Consider the following 23,546-nt stretch of genomic DNA (forward strand, 5'->3'; position numbering starts at 1 on the left):
GTTGTTGTCTTTCTTAATTTACTCCAATACTTCGGCTACAACAGTTATAATAATACTCTGTATGGGTTGCATGGGTAGGAAGAGAAAAACAGATGTAGAAAGTGATAGGAGAACAGGGGTATATAATTTAATGGGAACATAAAATAGCAAATACAATATTATCTAACCTCTATTAGTTATGCTGGGAAAGTTGCTTTTGAAAGACTTAACTCATCTACATAACGGAGTGAGGGAGGTAATATCATGACCCCCTACAGGTGAACAAATTGAGGAACAGAAAGAGTAAGCAATTTTCCCAACCTCACAGAGCGAGTCAGAAATGAAACCAGGATTTAACCCAGGAGTCCGACTAGATGGCCTGTGATCTTCAGTGATACAAACAATACAGATTTTGGCGATATTGAAAAGGACTCGCACTAAGCTTTCCACAGTTCACTGGGAGGGATGCAAAAGACCAATATTGACTTCAGAAAGGCAGAATATTTGGGGACAACCAGAGAGCAGACTATCTCTTGATCTATTTCTTTCTCCATCTCTGTCTTTATAGATATATTCCAAATATATCTCTCTATATATCCCAACATTAGAGCATCTGAAACTGTGGCAAAATTGATCCTATTAAAGGCTCTTGTCATCCATAACACTTCAATGTCCTGACCTGTCCCCTCACCCAATCATAAGAATAGCCAACCTTTTATTAAACACATTTACTCTGAACCTGGCACTGTGCTAAAACCTTTCTATGCATTAACACATTTACCTCTATGTTATATTAGACTATATGTATGTTATGTATGACATATGTAACTCATGCCTTTTGATCTTCCTTCCTCATCCTGTAGGTGAGCATTCATCCAAGTTTCATTTCCTGCATATGATTCTATGACCTGCTCTTTTAGACCTTTCCTGAATCTACATTCTGGCTCTGCCCTCTTCTCTGTCCAGCTCCGCATTTGTGAGATCTGCTCCCCAGGTTCATCTCAGTGGTGGGCTGGCAGAAATTATGTTTGTTTTTATCAAAATGGAATTTATTTCCTTCGTTATAAATTGTTACTTCTAATGACTTTCAAATGACCACTAATGGATACAACCTCCGTCCTTCCCGGCTGCCATCTGGAGCCATCTTTTACACCTTCCTCAAACTCATGGATCTGTGCAATAGGCTCTCAAGCCCCACTGAACAGAATTCTTCCAACGCCTTTCTCTTTAGTTCCTTTTCTTCATTTCACCAGTTATATCCCAGCTCAGACATTAACAATTCCACCCAAAAGGCTTCCTTTTTCAACTTTTAATCTTAGTCCAAATTAATTTTCCTAAAGTTCAGCTTTTTTTTCAAATCCTTATATACTGATGACAGTTTTATACACAATAAGATACAATCATAAACTCACCATTGATGTTATTTATTTTTCTGGTATGTGCATATTTCTGGTTCCATTGAGACATAATTAACATATAGCATTGCATAAGTTGAAGATGTATAATATAATAATTTGATATATGTCTAAACTGCAAGATGGTAATGACAATATGTGCAAGTTAACATTCATCACCTCACATAGGTAACAACTCTTAGCAACTCTAATGTCCAAACAGTATTGTTAACTCTAGTCACCGTGCTGTATCTTCCATCTCCAGAACTTATTAATCTTATAACTAGAAGTTTGTATCTTTTGATCATCTCCACCCAATTCCCCCACTTTCCATCTTTAGCAACTTCAAAGCTGATCTGTTTCCATGAGTTTGGGGTGTTCTTTTAGACTCTGCATATAAGCAAGATCAGACAGCATTTGTCTCTGTCTGACTTATTTCACTTAGCATAATGCCCTCAAGGTCCATTCGTATTGTCACAAATGGCTGGATTTCCTTCTTATCTATGGCTGAATAGTGTATGTGTGCATGTGTGTGTGTGTGACAATTTATTTATCTATTCATCTGTCAATGGATGCTTAGGCTCTTTCCATGCTTTGGTTATTGTAAATAAAGATGAAATGAACATGGGGATGCAGGTATTCCTTCAGTACAGTGATTTCATTTCTTTTGGATATAGAGCCAGAAGTAGAATTGCAGGACCGTATGGTAATTGTAGTTTTAATTTTTTGAGGAACCTCCATACTGTTTTCCACAGTGGCTACACCAATTTATATTCCCACCCACAGTGCACAAGGTTCCCTTTTCTCCACATCCTCGCCAACACTTCTTATCTCTTGTCTTTTTGATGATAGCCATTCTAACAGGTGTGAGGAGGTATCTCATTGTGGTTTTTTACATTTTTATTGTTATGTTAATCACCATACATTACATCATTAGTTTTTGATGTAGTGTTCCATGATTCATTGTTTGTGCATAACACCCAGTGCTCCATGCAGAACGTGCCCTCTTTAATACCCATCACCAGGCTAACCCATCCCCCAAACCCCCCTCCCCTCTAGAATCCTTAGTTTGTTTCTCAGAGTCCATCGTCTCTCATGGTTCATCTCCCCCTCCGATTTCCCCCCTTCATTCTTCCCCTCCTGCTATCTTCTTTTTTTTTTTTCTTAACATATATTGCATTATTTGTTTCAGAGGTACAGATCTGTGATTCAACAGTCTTGCACAATTCACAGTGCTCATTGTGGTTTTAATCTGCATTTCCCTGATGATGAGTGATGTTGAGCACTTTGTCATGTACCTGTTGGCCCCATTGATTTTAAAATGCCTACCAAATTTCTAATCATTCCAACATTTCAGTTCAACTTACCTCTGGCCTTATTTTTACTCTCCTTTATATTGTTTCTTTCCATATATTATATATCCCAGTAAAACTTAATCACAGTTCTCCCAAATAAGCCATGCAAAAAAAAAAAAAAGTTCACTTCTTCCCTGTTTGTCCAAGAAGAAGCAATTTCTCTGTCTTAGAAGCCCTCATGACATTTCAGTTATTTTCATATGGTGCTTCCTGCTTTTAATATGTATTACGTTTGTGTTCATGTCTTTATTTTTACACATAACTGTATGGAACTCTATAATAATAGGCCTCGGACCTTGTAAATCATTTTCATTGAATCAGTCAGCATCCTGGGTTTGGGGCACAGATTACACTCTCAAACTAAGAGAAAAACACAAGCCTAAGGTTGTTTTATACACACACACACACACACACACACACACACATATATATATATATATGTATATATATGGGGATGCACATATATAATATCCTTTATGTATGTATTTATATAAACTAAAGAAATCACAAAACAATTCAAAGAAATATCTCTATATGAAGTGCATGTGACATGATTAAAATGTCAAACTGAAGAAAATATTTGATATTTTATATGATTACAATGATGATGAAAAATTATCATTTTTTCTAGTCTTCAATCCAAGTTTGATTTTAGTTGCTGTCCCAGGACACTACATTTTCCTGTTATTATTCTTTTGGACAGTATTGATGTTGACTATTCTTTATCATCGCCACTGTTACTAATGTGATCTTGTAAATAAGAAAGCAATAAATGTCATGTGGTCCAAATACATAATTAATGCTAGTTATGAGGTATAGGCTATGACAAGAGATGTAGTTCATTTTCAGATTTCCAAGGCTGATAATTCCTATAAAACATAAAAACCGCAAAACTTTCTTACCTTGATCAAGAGGTAAGGTATCTTTATCAAAGATTAAGTCATATTAGAATATTCTTATATGTTTTCCCTTAGCTTTTCTCTATATAGAACTCCAAATTCTTTCAAATATGCCCTAGGCAAAGACATCAGATAATATGATTGCCTTTGACCTTGAAATGCCCATTCCCTGTAGCAGATAGCTGGGTGGCCACCAAAGTGGCATGCTTTACCTTCCATAGTACAGAGTTATGTTGGAAGTGGAGACTGGAATAAATATGGGCTGCATTCCAGGCCTCCTTACATCATGACTTATGCTCACAGATGGAAGGATATGTGTCACTTCCAGGCCAAAGTAGTTAATAAGATATGCTTTCTCCATCACTCTAAAGGAAGGCAAAGTTGCAAGAAGGAAGAATAAGGGGAGCTGAATGACAAAGGAAAACCATCCATGGACTAAGAATATCTGCAACGGACTGTGATGTTAGTCTCTAAAATTTTTGTTTTGGATTATGCCTCTGAGATGGTAGTATTTCATATAAGTGAGTACCATGATATTGAAATAAACTATTTTATGCATTATAATAAATACAAATTTAAAAATACAAATAAAAGAAATGCTATAAAATGCAAAATATTTTTATATATGCCAAAGATATGTGTGTGTATGTGTGTACTTAATATAAATACACACACACACACACACATGCACACACATCTCTGATATATTTTCATTTCCCCTCATTAGGGAAAAAAGTTCTGAAAGACAAAAAATGAGAAGAAAGAGAATTGTTGCTTTTCTTTCTACCTTCACTTAATACACATCAACGTAAAACCAGAGATGGTAGAGACTACAGAAAATTTCTGGCACCTATTACCTTAAAGAACTGTCTCTGCTGATTCTTAATTACAGCTAGAATGTGAATAGCTTGTGAGCAAGAGAGCAAGAAAGCCTATCAATTTAGTATTTAAGTATCAGTATTAATTACGCGTTTGAAGCAATGTGTGATTGTACAAATTGCTCAGTGATGATTACAAAGGAGTTTGCATCTGCAAACAAATGATTGTGCAATTTGCCCGGCAGGCACCACTTACAGAATTTAAAAAGTGTAGCCCTTGAAATCAAACAAGCCATTCTTACAGTGGTTCCCGCTCATGCTTTAGAGGTGTTCTCTGTTGTGACTGTATTCACTTCTAACAGCTTCTAGTTTAGTCTTCAGAATTTGCTCATTTGAATATACCTCAAGTCTTCCCACTTTCTGACTTGTACTATTAATTACTTGATGTTTTCTCCCCAGGAGAAGCACTCTTAACAATTTACATAAAATCTCTCTCGACCCCACTTCTGCTACCGGCGATTGCCCCATATATTTGCTCCCTTGTACTATAAACTCTTTAAGAGATTTATTTATATTCTGTCTCGAATGCATCTCTGGTCATTCCCTTTAAACTTACTTCCATATGACTCTCATCTTACCATTCCACAAATCATTACATCTTTACATGTTCATGAAGGAACTCCACATTTCTGAATCCAAAGGTCTTTGTCCTTATCATATTTGACTACCAGCAGCATTAGACACTGTTGATGAGTTCTTCCTGAAACATTTTCTCCATGTGGTTTCCCAAACCCTACCCTCTATGGAAGGTCTTCTTGTCCTACTGGTCATTCCTGCTAAGCTTCCTTCACTTTTCCTCTTCTCCATAACTTCTTCATGCCCAAAGTTCTCTGATCTCAGTCAGTAGTTCTTTTCTCTGTCTGCATTCTCTCCTTTGGTAACCTCATCCAGTTTCCTGGCTTTAAATTGATTTATTCCAGCTATGCCCATATTTACGTCTCCTACAAACTCTAGACTCTAACTCTCTAACTGCATACTTGACATTTGAAGATACTTAATTGTCTACCAGATGAGTATGACTTAACATGTCCCAAACAAAACTCACGATGCACCCCCAATGCCATATAATCTGTTCTATGCACAGCTTACAGCATTGCAGTTGATGGTGGTTTTCCAGTTGCTCAGGCTAATCACCTTGAAAGTTTCCTTGATTTATCTTTCTCTCTCTCAATCTCATACCTTATACCCAATGCCAGGAAATTCTGTTGATTTTGCCTTGCAATTTACCCAGAATCTGACCACTTCTCACTTCCACTGTTACTATCTTGCTTGGATCCACCATCATCTTTACTTGAATTGGTGAAATAGCCTTATAATCCTTTAACATGTAAGTAAACCCATGTCAGTTCTCTTTCCAAACTTTCAATGGCTCCAATCTCGGAGTGAAAAACCAAGTTTTCACATGGTCTATTTTGACTCAAATTGCCTCTTTGTCCTCATCTATTCACCTTTTTCTTATTCTCTCCCTCTCATCCACTCTGGCCTCCATGCTGCTCCTCAAATATACTAGATCATGCCAACACAGAATCTTTGCACTGACGGTTACCTCTACTTAGAATGTCCTTTCACCTCCTTCGCATCTTTGTGGAAATGTTACTTCCTTAACTTGAAGCTCAATCTTACCACACAACCAAAATTTGCCCTCTTTCTTTGCCTGGCTATGCTTCTTTTATTTTCCCATAACAATTTTCAATCCCAAATAGATTATACAATTTATTTATTAATGACATCTATTCTGTATCAACTATAGCCCCTTCTAAAACAAACTCCTCATGGGCAAGCATCTTTGCAATTTTTATTCACTTGCAGACCCTTAGCAGTTGGAACCATGTCTGGAACAAGGCAGATGGTCAAAAATCCTTGTTGTCTCAGAAACTGAAAATAGGAACGAAGCAAGTGTGTGTGTTACCTGATCCACTTCTATACCATTGAACTTAACTGATCATTCAACTTGTGCATTATTCAAATGAGTAGGCATGGATATTCTAAATGTTTTAGTAATTTTTCAATAGTTCATGTCAGTGGTTCTTGGTGTATTCAGTTATTTAATAATGACATAATCTAATACATATCAAATTCGAGAAAACCAAAATATAAGTAGGTTAGTAATTTGCTTAAAGCCATACATCTTGTAGGAAATGCAGACTGAATCTGCCTCTGCAACTCCAACTCGTTGATTCTCAAACTATCTGCAGTAAAACGTCCAACCCATTACAGAACTTTTGAAGTATAATAAAAACGAATTAGCAGAAAAATAGCAAATTTTAATAGGTGCCAACACCACAAAGTCCATTTGTTTAGTATTAAATTTGTTTGAAGGGTCAAACTGTTACACCTTTCTAAATGCTTAGTCTCAGTTTCTGCATTTACCATGTCATGAAAAGTAACGAAGGCGTGGCATGCTAGTGTGGGTCCTGGAGCCACCCTTTACTTACAATGTCTCCCTGTTCTCTCCTCTTTCTGTACTCTTGACATGAGCCTGCAAACTCCATGCATGAAACTGCTCAGTCACCGTTGTATCGTCATCTGTCTTAACCACACGAGATAAACTGTCCTGTATGTACCTTCATCTAAAATAGGTAGTGTGGTCGTGGAGAATATAAAATAAAGATCTAACAGAAAGAGTACACAAATTAGTTCCCCAAGGCCAAGATGACTTGTTATTATGCTGACCTCGCCCTTTCTAGAAAGCTCCCCAGCAGTCAGGCAATAGTGTGCGGGTGAAACCTGGAGACGGCAGGAGTCTGGGAGGGCAGGGCTCTTTTTTTTATCTCTTTGGCCACCGCTTTTGTCAAGTTGCTCAACAAATTGGCCTCAAAAGCAGTGGTTTTCCTGTCTGACTTGTCATCAGAGAGAGCGCATTTCAACATAAATGACTGTGGCCAATGATCGTCCAGGAAACAGTTTTGCAATCTGTGTTTAATCAAATTCATTGAATTTTCACAGCATTGCAAGCAGTTCATTACTGTCATTTTTCCCCACAGATGACTCTATTCCTCAGTCCCACTTACCCACTTAACACCTCCTGGCAATGGCCAGTGCCAGCCATCTGCCTCCATGGTGCCAAAAGTAATAACTTCTGGTACAGAGCGTGAACATTATGTTATTATATTTAATCTTTCCTCTGTGTGTTATCATTCAGCATAACCACCCTTCAGGATTACAGAGAATTAGATGGCAAATAATATTGCTCCCGTATTGTTTTCTCCTCCCAGTTTCTGTGGTTCGCTGCCAACAACCAGCCACTCTCTGGACCCAAGGCAAACCATTAGCTATTGCTACAATGCCTGATTATTGCTCAAGGCCTCACTGAATTGGATTTTTATGGAATGTACAAGCATCACTGAACCTGTTGCTGAGTCTCCCTACAATGAGTTTTTGAGATTTTTAGTATGGAACACCATCTAAAGCATGGCTTATACAACATATCATTTTGATTCTCTCTATCATAATGGAGTATTTGGTTTCCATTCCTAAATTCCTGTGCGGAAGGAAGTGTGGGATGAGTTGTACAAGCTGAGCATAACACCCTGATGAATTCCACTGTGAAATCTTAGGCAGATGAGAAGTAGCTGATGACATCAAAAAACCACTCAAGTCAGCACAGGGGAAGCAACAACAACAACAAAAACCCATCAAAATTGGTATGTAGCATCTTGCAAGCAAAAGCTAGCTGTTGGCCCTAGGATTTTTATTTTTCAACTTTAATGCAGGTGTTGTATAGAATTTTGGTTACTCAAATTTTGATTTAACGGGTGTCTCTGGGTCTGAAAAGTGACTTCTCATTCATTTGTTTTACATTCTGCCAATACATATTTATTAAGTGTCCATTATGTTTTTCTTTTTAGTATTTCAAGATGCCTAATGCAATATTTTTTTAGTGTGAGTTAATGGAACATTATTCATGGGTGTTATGAAAAGGAACTATTCTAACAAGTTTGCAAAAAAAAACAAAAAACCCAACTAGACTAAACAATGATAATCATGCTTATTTGTAGAAGGGTTTCTCAGAACTGACAATGGGCTAATGTGTATTTATTGAGAATTTCCAAGTAGGGAATTTACCAGGTCATATTTCAATAGCGTTTCAGTTAACTGGATGCCTGCCCTTTTGCATTCTCCTACAGAATATCTTAGAGTACTAATATTTCTCAGGATATATTCTAGTAATTATATCTTTACACTCTACTGCTCACTGAATATCTACATGACGCCACCTTCGAACTTTTTCCATTTTCCTTGTGGATAGGGGTGCGGTGTTAGGACTAGTTTGGGCCTTGGTCTTAAGCAAATGGAAGCAAAACAGAAAGGGTGTGAGTTCTACAGCTCCGTCTTTCCTGCTAGTGGCGATCCCAGTGGGGGGAATAATGAGATGTTGAGGTTGAAAGATGGGAAAGGTCTGGATCTCTGAGTCAGTGCTTAAAGAGAGTGGCCTTGAAGAGCAACAAGACTAGAGTGGAATTGGCATGGGTAGGAAATTAACTCATATGGTTCAGTCGCCGAGATTACGGGGTGTGTTAGTGCAATATAGCATAGCTGATCTCGACTATTCTATCCATGATGAAGCCGCTGTGGGTGACATTGCTTATCTATGGCCTGGGATTATATCCGTACAAAATGGATTATCTTCCTAACCATGATAACATGTTCTTAATTTATGTTCTGATTTTACAGCTCATCATTACTTAATAAGTATTTGGAAGAAAAAAGGTGTTTGTTTGTTTTTTAAAGGTAAGAGAAGAGTCAGTCCAGTAAGTCGTGTTTCTTACTATAGATTTCCAGCAGGTGCTGCATATGAGAAAGAATGTGCTAGAGCCTTTGACCGCCCCTACATGTAGGAGAAAAGTCTTTCTTTGCCTCAGAGAGGATTTTTTTTTTTCACTTAATTTATGAATCTAGGTAAAAAAAAATAAATCCCCTTCACCTTCAAGCAAAGTCTTTGGTCCTAAAGCAATCGCCTGAAGAAAGAAGCCATTTTATCAGAAACTGAAGTATCTTCATGACAACATCAACAACATTTATTATGTCCACTGGTTGGCAGGACGCTCTCCTGAGTTCCATGAGAATTTACATAATTTGGCCCCTGGGATTTTTGTAGTCAAAAGCAGCAGCACTTAACATTTCCCCCCATCCTGAGCACACATGATGAATGACATTCCCATGAATGATGCATTTGCATGTTCAAACCCACAGTTATGCACCATTTCCAGCAAAAAGTTGGCCATTCTTCCTTTTTTCTTCCAGTCAAGAGAGCATATTGCAATGCAAATAAGCAAGAGGGATATTCAAGGTATAGCCTTGGATGTGTCCTATTTGTTTAAAGGAATACTTTTAAACTCTGGTATTTTAATTCTGTCTGTGAAAAGTTACTTGGGGCTTACGAAACAATTGACCACTATATAGTGGTGATGGTGACAACAGTATTTATGGAATGTTTTCTACATACAAAGCACCACGCCCAATATTATGTATAAAAATCAACTGTACACCTACAATTTACTTAATCCTTAGTCCTTACCACAGCTATCTGAAAGGGAATTATTATTTTCCCCCATTTTGCAGAAGAGGAAACTGAGGCAGAGAGGAGCAAGTAACTCATGCAGCCAGGAATTTGTAGAATTAAGATTATGTCATGTGCCAAGATGCCTTTAAAGTTTACATCCCTTTTCACTAAAATATTATAAAATAGTGTCATAAAATAGTATGTCGTAATATTTACAGCTAAGAACAACTAAGCATCCATGGGCTGCTCTTAGTTTACTGCTAGATCTTGGGGATCAAACTTACCTTTTTCTGGAGGAACTGGAAAGTTTTACCATAACGTCCCTTGCAACAATAAGAAGTTATAGCTCTTTTAAGAAACAAAGACTTACTGTTGCCACCACACTGGGGGAGTTGTACAAAGGAAAATGGCGCATGGGTTATTCTTCCATTTTATATTAGAGAACAGTTCTGGAATCAGAGCTCCATAATTCAAAGTGTGGCTTTATCACAACCAGCCTGAATTTCACTTATTCATTTGTCCATAATTATTGAATGAGTATGTATTCTGTTTCTAGCACCATTCCAGGCCATGAACAGACAGCATTTGGCGAGATAGGCCATGAGGCCATCCTTGCCTCATGATACTTACATTTCTGGTGGGAGGAGACCGAGAACATACCAGGTTCATTAGGGCACTGATTTCAGAGAATGGTAAATTACCTAAAGGAAACAATACAGAATAATGTGAGCTACAGTAACCATAGAGAAGCTACCAAAAAAAAATCACTGAAGAAAACAGCATATGTTGGGCATAATGTTAATGGAAAGAATAGAATATAACATTCTATCTATACTGTATTTTTATGACATAAAATTGAAGATGCACATAAATAAAACACTGATGTTTTCAAAATGACATTTGTGGGTAATTCCCTTCTTGTCTTGATATTATTTTCAAACCACTCTGTAATAAAACAATAAATTTAAAATGTTTCTCCTTCAAAGACAATGCAAAAGCTTCAATAATATTTTAATAAAGAAAAAATAGGAAAAAACATAAAAATAAACAATCATGTAATGTTGATATGGGCTACTCAGGTGTCATAAACATGGTAACAGTAAAGACAGTGTAGCAACCTAAGCATGTTTGTGATACAGTACGAAAACACAGAACACAAAATTATTTATGATAGCTGTTGTCATAACTATATAATATTTTACATGCATAAAACAAAAAGCTGAATATTGCCCAGACAGTGAAGTCAGTTGAATAGTAGGGAAATTGGATTGTAGATATTTTCTTATGTTTGGTATTTACAAAATAATTTTTAAAGTGTTCAAATGATTTTGAAACAAAGCAAGCACTCTAACGATCTTGAATGATCCTCACTGACTTCATTAAAGAGAAGCAAAGGTTTTCCTTGTTTGACTTTCAGGTGAAGTGTTTTTCTATCGAAGTTTTAATATATGTTGCTCTTACAAATGGGCATCCTAAACTTCACATAAATTCGTTTTCAATCCAGTAGTTAATCATTGCCAGACAGACACATACTCTAGGTAGGCTGCTTAATCCATCAAAGAGTTGATCTCCTCAAGGTTAGTTACAAGTGATGCTTGACTTTGTTCTTTTCTGTTTATTTTTTGTCTGTGTTGAGGTTACTTCCCTATAAATCTAATTTGCAAATTTTCTCCTCACTGCAATGTCTGGTAAAATGGCTAATTTTCTTCCCTAAGTTTGTGACAATTATAATTTTAGAATCTTTTCTAAATTTTCTAAACTTTCTTCCCTTTTCATTTCTCTGTATGCCCAGCAGCTTTCGTACTAACTTTTGATACGAAATCATTTGCATTTTATCATTATCACATGCCATGCAGAATATAATGGGATTTCTATTTAGAATAGGAAATCTTTTATTTTCAGAGGCAACTGGTCACCAACATGTGATTTATAAGTCTACCTAGCAATTCATGTATGACTCTGAACACCCTGACGACTTGGGGAGTTATAGAGTCATGCCATTTTAAATGTGAATGTGTTGTCCCATTTCTATAGTTTGCATGGAATGCAGATGAGCTTGTGTCAATGTTTGTATTTCATCTGATGTTCATTTGCTTCTGATGGTCAGTGGAGAAGCCAGATGAACCACTAGTAGTGATTCCATACCTAGAACAAGTCAATGACCTTACAAGGTCACAGACCGCAGCTTTCCCTTGGGATCTTAGCAGAACAGCAAGGGAATCTTTCCATGTCTGAAACATCCCTTGTGACTGCTATGTCTTTTCTGGCCAGCTTTTTTTTTTTTTTGGCCAGCTTTTGTTATACTGCATACGCAATATGTGTGTTACAGTAATCCCTTTTTTCTCTCTTCAACTGTTATTGATCCAAGTGCTTATTAAAAAAGCCACTATATGACGAGCAATGGTTAATTCATTGGATTCAACCAAACATTAACCTTCTGTACCATGGACCTTCGGCTAGAGGCACAGGCAGGAAAACAGTTAAACAAATACATAAGTATGATATTGCAGAGAGGGATACGAGCTCTAAAAGATGCTAAATTGAGTAATAGAGGAGCAAGTGGCTAAGTTGGAGGCTGGCTGCTTAGAAAGGGTGGTCAGAGTGGGCCTCCTTAACAAATTAATGTTTGAACTGAGATGTAAATGATGTGACTTTCCAGGTGAAGATCTGGAGGCTGGGTACCAGGTAGAGTAACAGCAAGTGCAAAGGCCCAGTAGCAGGGAGAAACTTGGGAAAGTCAAGCAATGGGAAAGAAGCCACTAAGCACAGTGAACTGGGGAGAGGACAGCAGTGATGAAGTTGTAGGGGTAGGTGTGGGCCAGCTCAGGGACTGGCAAACTATGGCCCAGGGGCAAAATCCCACGAGCTGTCAGTGTTTGGTGAACTAAGAATTTTTTTTATAGATGAACACTTGCAGTCAATAGGATCATTGGGAACATTGACTTTGAAGTCAAATGTGATGCCCCCACAAATAAGAATTTCATTCTCAAAATTATTAGTTGAATATAACAAAAATGATACTTTTATATTTTATAATAACATTTTGTTATTTCATAATACAATTATTTTTATATTTTGAAACTTGCAAAGACATTTGTCAAAATCCATCCTTTGCCTTTTGATAAAAGTACCTAATAATAACCTTCATTTTTGTCTTTGGGCCCACAAACCTTAGAATATTACTATCTGTCTTGACAGAAAAATTTGGTGACTCCTGGGTTATATGTTGCCGACTCCTCTGGGAACACATTTTTCTTTTTAAATCATCCTAAGTTTTTTTTTTTTTCCTTTCTTAATTATGTCTGGTCCCATTTTTTCTTGTAACAAATAAGCTCATTGAATGCCTATGTGTGATATGATTAGGAAATAGTACATAAGGAAAAAAATTACTCTGCAGTTTAAGGATGATGCTGAAAGTTGAGTCTCTACTTCTGTCTCTGTTTCTCTCCGTCTTATCAACCCCAAACCACATACAGACAGGTTCCTCTGGATACAATGGACATATCACACTGTATTAGTTTATGGCGTGCCACATGATGAGTGGATACATGGTACACTGTGAAATGGTCACCGCAATAAATTTAGTTGAACATCCATCACCTCACAGAGTTATAATTTTTTTTTTCCTGTGATGAGAACTTTTAAGATCTATTCTCTCAGCAGCTTCCAAACAGACAACACAGAATTGTCAACAGTTGTCACCACGATGCCAACCCTAGGCCTTCTTCTTATTATTAATTTGTTAATTTTTACCTCCCTGGTGAGAAACCGGACTACATTACCCACGGCACATTGACATATTTATTTAATGCTCGCATACACATAAAATCATTTCAAAATTGCTTACCCATTCCTCTATGAGAAACAGATCTACAAACAAAAGCCCAGTATTTTTATTTATTTATTTATTTATTTTTAAGATTTTTATTTATTTATTTATTTGACAGAGAGAGAGACAGCGAGAGAGGGAACACAAGCAGGGGGAGTGGGAGAGGGAGAAGCAGGCTTCCCGCGGAGCAGGGAGCCTGATGTGGGACTCGATCCCAGGACCCTGGGATCATGACCTGAGCCGAAGGCAGACGCTTAAGGACTGAGCCACCCAGGCGCCCAAAAGCCCAGTATTTTTAAATGGCTCTCATATGCCTTTAGCCTTAGAGTATCCAGTGAAAATTCTGTCTTCCAAAGTTACTGAGGTTACTACTTCTTTTCTTTCTCCTTTCAGGGAAGTTCTATTACTCATTTGTGATACAATTAGGTTCATTTATTACTGTTTGTAATTCCACATTGGGTTCCCCTACCATCCTGCTTGATTTCATATATATATACCTTTGCTTCTATGTTTTTTTGTATGTGTATTTTTTCCATTACTATGGTTCTAATGCTGCAATATGGTTTATTGTATCTCCTGCCTTTTCCTGGTCCTCTGTTCCGATGCTCCACTACCCGCCCCACGGAGGTCACCAATCTATTTTGTTTCTTGTTTACCCATCCTGCATTTCTTTGGCACAAATGCGTAGATACATATATATATTTTTATAGCCCCTTTTTCTTAGATGAAGAATATGCTATAGCTACTTTTTTGCACTTTGCCAGTTTCACTTAGCAGCACGTTCTGGAAATCACTCCAAATCAGTTTGCAGACCTCATCCTCATTCTCCTCCCGGCTGCACAGCACCATTTTGTGGCTGCACCAACATCTATGCAACTCCTCTCCTATGGACGGGCACTTAGGTTTTCTCCACAATTTTGCAATTGCAAACAAAGCTGCGATGCCTCGTGCGTATGTGCTTTTGCATCATTAGGTGCGCGCCTTTGACGTGGAACTGCGGGACCAAAGGTATGTGCATGTGAAGTTTTGTTAGATTTTGCCAAATTCCGCTCCTGAGGGGTTATCCCCATCCGCACCCCTCCACAGCAGTGTGAGAGAACTCCTGCCTCCCCACCGCCTCCCCCCACAGAACCAACCGTCACACTGTTTAATTTCCACCAGTCTGATAGGTGATTCATTCTGTGTGTGTTAATTTTCATTTCTCCAATTATGAATGATTGGTTCTTCATATATTGAGGGGCCATTTTTATATCTTCTTTTGTGAATTGTCCTCATTTTTTAAAATCAGCTTATTGGCCCTTTGTGCCTCAATCTACTAGGGACATTCGCTGGTGCATTGTCGTATACGCTGTGCAGATTTTGTCTCAATTTTCAGTTGTCTTTTGACTTCACTCTTGTTGCTGTTGTTTGTCATGTGACTTCTTTTATTGTAATAAAATTCATCAATCTTTCCTTGCATTATTTTTGGATTTGGAGTCATTGTCAGAAGGCTTTCTGGGCACGATGGACAAAGTAGAGTTCACCCATGTCTTCCTCCGGTACTGGCCTAGTTGTATGTTTTTACATTGAGATCCCTAATCTGTTTGGAGTATATTCTTACACGTGGGGTGAGATGCAAATCCAATTTTATCTTTTATTTCCAAATGGCTACCCAGTTGTCCCAACACCATTTATTAAAAAGTCCTTCTCTACCCCAGTGCTTTGAGATGTCACCTTCATTATACACTAAGTTACCTGAAGTACTTGGACCTACTTCTAGGCTTTACCTTCTATCCCACTGGTATGTTTGTACAGGTCCCTGTTTCACACTGGTTTAATTATAGAGGCTTTATATTGGATGTTTTAATGTCTGCGAGGGCTAGACCCCCCTCAGAGTTTTTCTTTTTAATTATTTTTTCCTGGCTACTCTTATATGTTTGTTTTTCCATATGAACTACAGTATCAATTTGTCTAACTCCTTAAAATAGCTCATAAATGAGAAATGTAGGTAAAAGTTTCGAAGGAAGCAGAGAATGATGGGGAAAAGGAAGCACAAGGAAAAGAAGGTTCCCTCCATAAGACTCGCACCACCCAGGTCACACTGCTCACGGGCTGTTACAGACGTGTTAGTGGGCACCTGCTCTCCACCCTGGTGTCGCAGCAGGCTCTGAGAATAATAGATCAGTGAACCTCACAGATAGAGGGGCCCTCGCCATGAGGATGTGCACAGAAGTCTTGGCATTATGAAGCACAGTTAGGAAGTGTTCCTTGTATATACATGCTTTTTTCTTCTTGCTACAAATTGCCAGGAAATAAAATAGAGAATTTGGAAACAATGTTATAGAGTCCAAAACAGAACTCACTGTCTCCCCAGTTTGCCAAGTCATTCATCTCCACGTTGCTCTTGACACCCTGCTCTTTTTACTGCCGACATCCCAGCGGACCCTCTTGTCTGTGTGTCAGTGCACTGTGCCTCTCCGGTCATCTATCTCCAGCTCGCTTTCTCGCTTCTCTGACCCATACCTCCAGCATAATGTCTATCTTGACTACTGCATTTATGTCCTAAATTCTCTCTCCCTCCATTTCTCACTTGGCACTCGGCAGCCAGAAGGATCGTCATTTTCATAAACATGACCCCGATTATGTCTCTCCCTGGCATCATACATTTCAATGGCTTGAGAGCATCTTGGGCAGATGCCCAAACTCTTTGTTCTCATGGTTTTCTAGGCTCTGCACAATCTGCCCCCTGCCAAACCCGCATTGCTGCTCCTCTCAGTCACCGTGCCAGGCCACACTGGCTCTCTCCGGATTCCAGAAAGTGCCCTGCTTCTTCCAGGGGCTCTTCCAATGCCTGTCACCTCCCGCACACCCTGTCCTTCTGCCAGGTAAACTCCTAAGGGACCCATCTTCTAGGATTCCATGCTCCTTCTTCGAGGAAGACTTGCCCGCATCCCCTTCCTGCATCTGGGTTCCCTATTAAGCACTGTCGGTGAACTGTGTTTTCCTCCTTCAGATCACTTAGAACACTCTAATAGTCATGGATTTAGAGAAGATGGGGAAGAACAAAGAATCCATGGAACCCCCAACCAAAACCTTCCAACATCTGAGCGGTACTGTGTCTGCAGGAATTTGGATGATGGTGTTGATGGGATAGTTGCTGTGGAAAATTGAATAAAGTTTACTTACTTGCAGATAGACTCATTTAGATTTATGAATTTAAAATGTATACCTTTTTATACAGTCTTCTATAATTACTGTGGTTTGGATTACAACTTGCCATTTGAGATTTTATTTCAAGCACTCAAATAACAAAAGATGACCGTTTCTTACATTATCTCTAACACTGCCAGGTGTTCCTCCATCATCAAATTGTTAAAGAAAACACACAAAACATATGTTTTCCATTGTTCCCTGCATAATCTGGAGCTATAGAAATGCAGGATGCTTACACTCTCAGCAGAAATGAGTGAGCATGAAATATTCATAAGGTTGGTGTTTGTGATTATTAAGTAAAGGCCAATTCTGGTGAGTTTGTCATTTTATTTTATTTTATTTTATTTTTTTTAAAGATTTTATTTATTTATTTGAGAGAGAGAATGAGACAGAGAGAGAGAGAGCATGAGATGGGGGAGGATCAGGGGGAGAAGCAGACTCCCTGCTGAGCAGGGAGCCTGATGCGGGACTCGATTCCGGGACTCCAGGATCATGACCTGAGCCGAAGGCAGTCGCTTAACCAACTGAGCCACCCAGGCGCCCGAGTTTGTCATTTTAAAAATATGTAGTTATTTATTAAACAACTGAATATTTGATATTTGATAGATCTCATCGTAATAGAAGCTGAGACAGATTCCTCAAAAAGTATAGTGAAGACTCCCAGAAATAAAGGACAGGAAACCCCAAGAGATGTGGATGCCTTCAGGATTTAGCACAACCCATACATGTCACCTTCAAGGTCTTAAAAGGGTATTGATATCATATTTATTTCCATGCCCAGTAGAGAAGGAGTGTTGGGGGCTTTGGTCTTTGGAGGTAGTCACATTGAATTTGAGTCCTCCCTTGTCACTTATTAGTTCCCATGATATTGGCCTAGTTGCTAAATTTTGCTTAGCTTCTATTTTCTTTTGCCAACCTGCAAAATAGCAACAGCAATAGAAAGAGCCTCCCAGGGCGACTGTCAACGGTATATGGAAGGTAATGCAATGTCAAGTGGTCATCTCAAATGTCTCCCACCTAACAAGCACTTAAGGCATGTTAAGTATTGTTTGATTTTTACTGGTTATTGTATCTACTGTTTTCTTCTGCAATTGGCATCAATCCTATCCAAGTGGAAACAAAGTGGGGCAATCCCTGGGTTGAATCTGCTGAGGTCAGACCCAGAGGACATAATATATAGACTTGGATTCCCAAGAGCTGAAGTTCAGAGACGACTCGGCCACTTCTTGTCTTTGGGACTTCAAAGTCTACAGGCAGAGAATGATGATTGATTGGCTTATATACATTTAATAAGATCTGATGAATCAAAATATTTTAGACATTGTGTACAATTGTTCAAAACATGGCAGCTTTTTTGTTATTTAATTCTCTATTTAATGTTTATTGAGCATTTGCACTTTGAAGGGACCGTTTTGAATTGGCAGCAAGAGGAGTGATGCCTCAAATGTTCTGCATCCATAAGCCGTCTCCTTTTCTCCTCTCAGTAAGAAGAAAATAAGCTTCGTGTCCAAAACCCAGCAAATCCACCATTATAACTTGATTACTTGATATTTCAAGCACAAGTACAAAGATAGGTAGTGAGATATTGAAAGTTTGAAACACTGCTTGCAGTAGAAAAATGCTGGAAAAAAACCTAAGGCATCGTTAACAGCAGACAAGATACACCAACATGATATATTCATTTGCAGGAATAGTATGCAGCTCTTAAAAAGGATAAATGAGAGGTAGTGATTTCATACTGAGAGGTAAGGCTTCCCAGTGATTTGGGGCACAAAGTCTAGTTCAAATCACATTCCAATTCCCGCTGTGTGACTTTGGGCAAGTCACTTAACTGCTCCATACCTCAGTTTCCCTCTCTCTGAAACTGGGTGATGCTAGTACATCTCCCATAGTCTGTGATAAGGATCATGTGAAAAGAACTCAGAACAATGTCAGGATTAGAACATGGAGCATATATGTGTATGTTCCTGTCATCATCATCACCATCATCATTACTGAAGTCGCCGGTCTCAAAGATATATTATTAAATAAAAAGTCAAGATGCATAATTATGTCCACATGCTACTATTGATGTAAAAAAAGCATATGGCAGAGGGTGGAAAATAGATGTTTGTATGCATAACACATAATTTCTGACTGGGTGCCATGGGAGAAAGGGAAGAAGTGTTCTAAATTTGAAAAAAAGACGTTTAATCTGTTCGGGATTTTTACCAAACACACATATCATCTTTCCAAAAACAACAATAAAATCAAGCTAGATAAAAATGAATACATACAACCATTAATTAAGCAACAGTTCTACATTTTTAGCATCTCTTCCATATGGGCCACAGTGATGAGCCCAATATTTGTTTGTCTGTGTGTGTGTGTCTGTGGTCTGTGTGTGTGTCTGTGTGTGTCTTTGTGTATGTGTATCTGTATCTTTGTGTGTGTGTGTGTGTCTGTGTGTGTGTGTGTGTGTGTGTGTGTGTGTGTGTGTGTGTTGGATGCCGCCGTCTCAGCGTTCCAGGATCCATCTCATGAAGGGAAGGCGGGCTAAAACCTGTAAGTTCTGCCTGGACCCTTGGCAAGCCCGGACACTGGCAGCAGATGAATGTGCTGGCGAGAGTGGGAGCCTCTGGGGCCAGGAGGCGGGCGTGGTGGAGGAGGGGCTCCTCGGGCCACACGCAGTCCGAGGCCCCAGCACTCCGGCGGCGGGATGGGGGAGGCCCCAGAGAGCCGCCTGAAATAGGGTCAATTGGAGTCTGTCTCAATAAATTTCCAAGCCGGTTTTATTAAAAAGACTTGCTTCTTTGAGGTCTCTGCAGCTATTAAACTGAGGGGGAAAGAAAGTTGAAAAAAAAAAAGTTAAAACCGCTGTCTCTACCCTCCTCCAACAGCACATCCATTTATGTAAATTGTTTTTTACAAGTAGCCGAAAGTCACTTAAAGCATTTTATTTAATCCGTGTGGGCGAAGCCTCAAGGTTTCAAGCTTTTGTGTCTGTGCTGTACGGAAGCTTTTCAGCGTCGCGTGGCTTTCAAAAGGTGCTTGCAAGCTTTTCCAAGAGGAGCTGTCAGCACACGAGCCGTCCAGAGCCTGCGATCTCATCCTCGAGACAGGAGTCTGGACCTACTTATTTGTAGCTTTAGCAGCAAGACAGGTGATCTGGAGGGCCCGCGTTGCAAAGCACCGCACCCCCTCTCCACCATCGGTGATCCGTTTCCCCTGCCTCTGCCGGCCTAAGACGCTGCCTGGATCCTGCTTCCGGGGAACACGAGGATTGGCAGGTCCTTCTGGACCAGGATGTACGGGAAGGGCAGCAGACCCTTGAACTCTGCACAAACGTGCCTTGGCACTTGCTGTGCCCCCTCGTCCAAATGTACTCCCACTTCCTCCTTTGGTCTGGAGACACAGAGCTTGGTTCTGATAGTGACTCTGCTTCTCACTACCTATGCGGCTCTACACCCACCACCTAACCTCTCCAGGCCAGATTTTCTAATCTGCATGATGGGAATAAATAAAGTCACCCAAACGAATATCCGAGGTGTCATCCTGTGCAGGGCTTGGACTGTTGCAGTAGCACTAGGCACTGGTGACAGAGGTACAAAAGAGAAGCTCAGGGAGCCTCCGTTCTAGAGGATCTTAACAGAATATTCTTCCTTAGGTTACTGATAATGATGAAAGCTTCTTCCCGAGGTTATGGATAATGGTGGGATTCTCTTCCTAGATCAATGAGGGTTTAAAAGGATAATGCTTACTTCCAAAATTTCACATGTGAGAATTAATCAAGAAAATGTGATAGAGCTGTTAGCAGTGCCCAGCACAGATTAAGCACTAAACAAACATGGGTATTTCTCATGTCAGTCCAATTTTCAGTGTCTCAGAGAAGCCACCCAACTGGTTCAACTCCCTCTATTACAAGCTTTCAGAAAACATGGTACCTCTCACTATCACAGTGCTGATTTTATATTAACATGGGTAATTATTTGATTAATTTCTGACTCTCCCATGGGATCTTGAGCTCTGTCAGGGTAGGGAAACTGGATTTTTGTTACTGTTATTGTCCTCCATTTTCTTCCAAGGGCATTGTCCAAGGTTGGGAAACATTCATCTTTTCCATGAATAAATGACCACATTGAACCCCTCTCTCTCTTTCATTTTAGATCATTAGACCATGTATTTCCCTTGGGTACCCAAGCCAGGATCTAAATATCTAAATCTAAATGTCTAAATATTCAGCTTTACTACAAGATAACTCACTGTGCATCAGTTGCAGGACTAGAACGGTACCATGCAGCTTGAATTTCTCAGAGTAGTGCTGGCATTTTCTCTGACCTGGACCCACTGCCTGATCTTGTTAGGATTTTTAGTTCCTGCTACATCTTTTGTGTTGTTAACCATATTGGGAATATGTTCAGCTCCGTGACTAGCTTTTGATGGCCTTAATAGGCTTTATAAGAGGTCTTAGGATGGAGAAATTGTCCCCTGAATTCTTTTGGTGCCCCCCCCCCCCCCCCCGCCCCGGACACATTCTTTCATAACATCTACCTGGCGGGTGCACTGGCCATGCAATGCCTTCAGCAATAATTACCTCTGAAATCCTAAACCACATACTGCTTTAGCACCTGGGAGGGATTTAGCTGAATGCCCAAGTTAGCTTGAAGCTCAGACTGGAGGAAAAAGAAACACCTGCTTTTGACATTTTAACAAATCCATGGGCATATTCTGTATGCTGTGGGAGGGCACAGCCCTACCCTGCTACCCCTGTGTTCTATACTTCCTTTCCACTGTGAGTTATTGTCTTCCCTGGGATTTGCCCACGCTCAATTTTCACTGCCACTCCAAACAACATTTTCATTCTGGATCTAAGGAAGACCAAGGTTGTGTCATAGAATAAAATCAAATTAACAGGGTCAAGCATTCAGGACAATGAAGGCCAGACATGAATGTGAAATTGTTGACAAAGGGGCGATCTTCAAGGGTTTATGTAAACAGAAGGAAGAAAGATGCAGATGAGGACAGGTTAAAGGACTGGCTGACCAAACCTGGAGTCTCCGTAAGAAACATGCTGACACGCAGCAAGCACTCAAAGTTGTATTTGAGTAATTTCGTAGGGACCAACTGTCCCATTTGGCCCAGACATATGATTTTCAGTATTAAAATCAAGGAAGTCCCAGGAAAACTAGAACATGTTGGTTATCTTGGATTAGCACTTGACTTTGGAGTTTTCTGATAGCCTAGACTCACCCAGCTAGCACCCTGTGATAGCCAACATCCTATATAGGATCATGCTTCCTTCACTCTTCCTCTCCCTCTGACTTAAAGTTCAAAGCCCACGCCCATACTGTGTCACTAGGGACAGTGTCCTTGGAGATGGGAATGATTGACCAGGGAAGAAAGAAGTGTTGCCCTTTGATATTTCCAACATATTCTTTCTTTCCTTTTATTCCCTTTCCGGCAAAGAAATGCGGACCCAGACATCTAAGAGCTTTTAAAATATAATTTCAAAGATCAGGCTGATTCTCTGAAAAGCCATCAAATGCACTGTCCAAGAGCTGCTCATGCCCAGCGAGCGACGAGATGCCCATGACACCGTGGTATAGCCATTATGGCACCTGGGATATGGAGATGCAGAGAGTCAGCCAGAGAAGGGACATACACAGAACTCAAAACAGGAAACCGTGCAGCCTCGACCACTGTTTTTATCCTTGCAATTAGGAAACACTTGAGCCATCAAAGCCACAAAGGAAAACTGAAGAGGGCAAAGAATTGAAGTCATAGTGGAAGAGATAAGACTACAGTTGCTATATTTATGGTCCAAAAAGGGGAAGAAAGGAAACCGCTTGAAGGTGACAGAAGGAAATGGATCAGATTTCCCTCAAGGCATGGGCAAAATGAAACAGAGACTCCTACGTAGGAAGATAATACAGACAGCAAGGGCCTGAAGCTAACCAAGTTCTGAGCCTGCTATCAGAGTTCCCACGCAGCTAAAAAAAAAAAAAAAAAAAGCCCAGGATCAAATCTCATAGTTGGGCAGCTCAATCCACTCCAGGAATTCAAAACAAAGAGGGTGTTCTGGAGGAAGCTGCAAACAGAGTATGTGGCTCTCTGGCAAAAGTAAGCAATGTTTCTGTGTGGCTGGCACACTTCTTACACTTTGCTTATTTGGTGTTTAATTGGACCTCAACAGCATCATCATAGCATCAGGAAAAGCGAACCTGGACTTAAGTCCAGGAGCACCGTCCCCCTGCCCTATTCCCCAAGGCTGCAGTGGACAGCATGTCAGGTGGCCACTCTCATACGGGAAAAAGCAGCAGCAGGAAAACCCTTACATGCTTTCTTAGGTAATAACCATATGCAGGTGAGAAACAGACCATGCATCAAATCCTTAATTCTTAGCAATGGCAGCCATAGATCGGGGTGCATTTAAAATGTTGCTTTAAGGTACTTAATGTGTCCTCAGTGAGTAAATGCCTGAACCATGCCTTGTGCTAGTCTGCTTAGTTACTGTAGGATATATATTCTGCCACACTCA

This window comes from Phoca vitulina, unplaced genomic scaffold, assembly GCF_004348235.1.
Source record: "Phoca vitulina isolate PV1807 unplaced genomic scaffold, GSC_HSeal_1.0 scaffold50, whole genome shotgun sequence".
Classification (NCBI taxonomy): domain Eukaryota; kingdom Metazoa; phylum Chordata; class Mammalia; order Carnivora; family Phocidae; genus Phoca; species Phoca vitulina.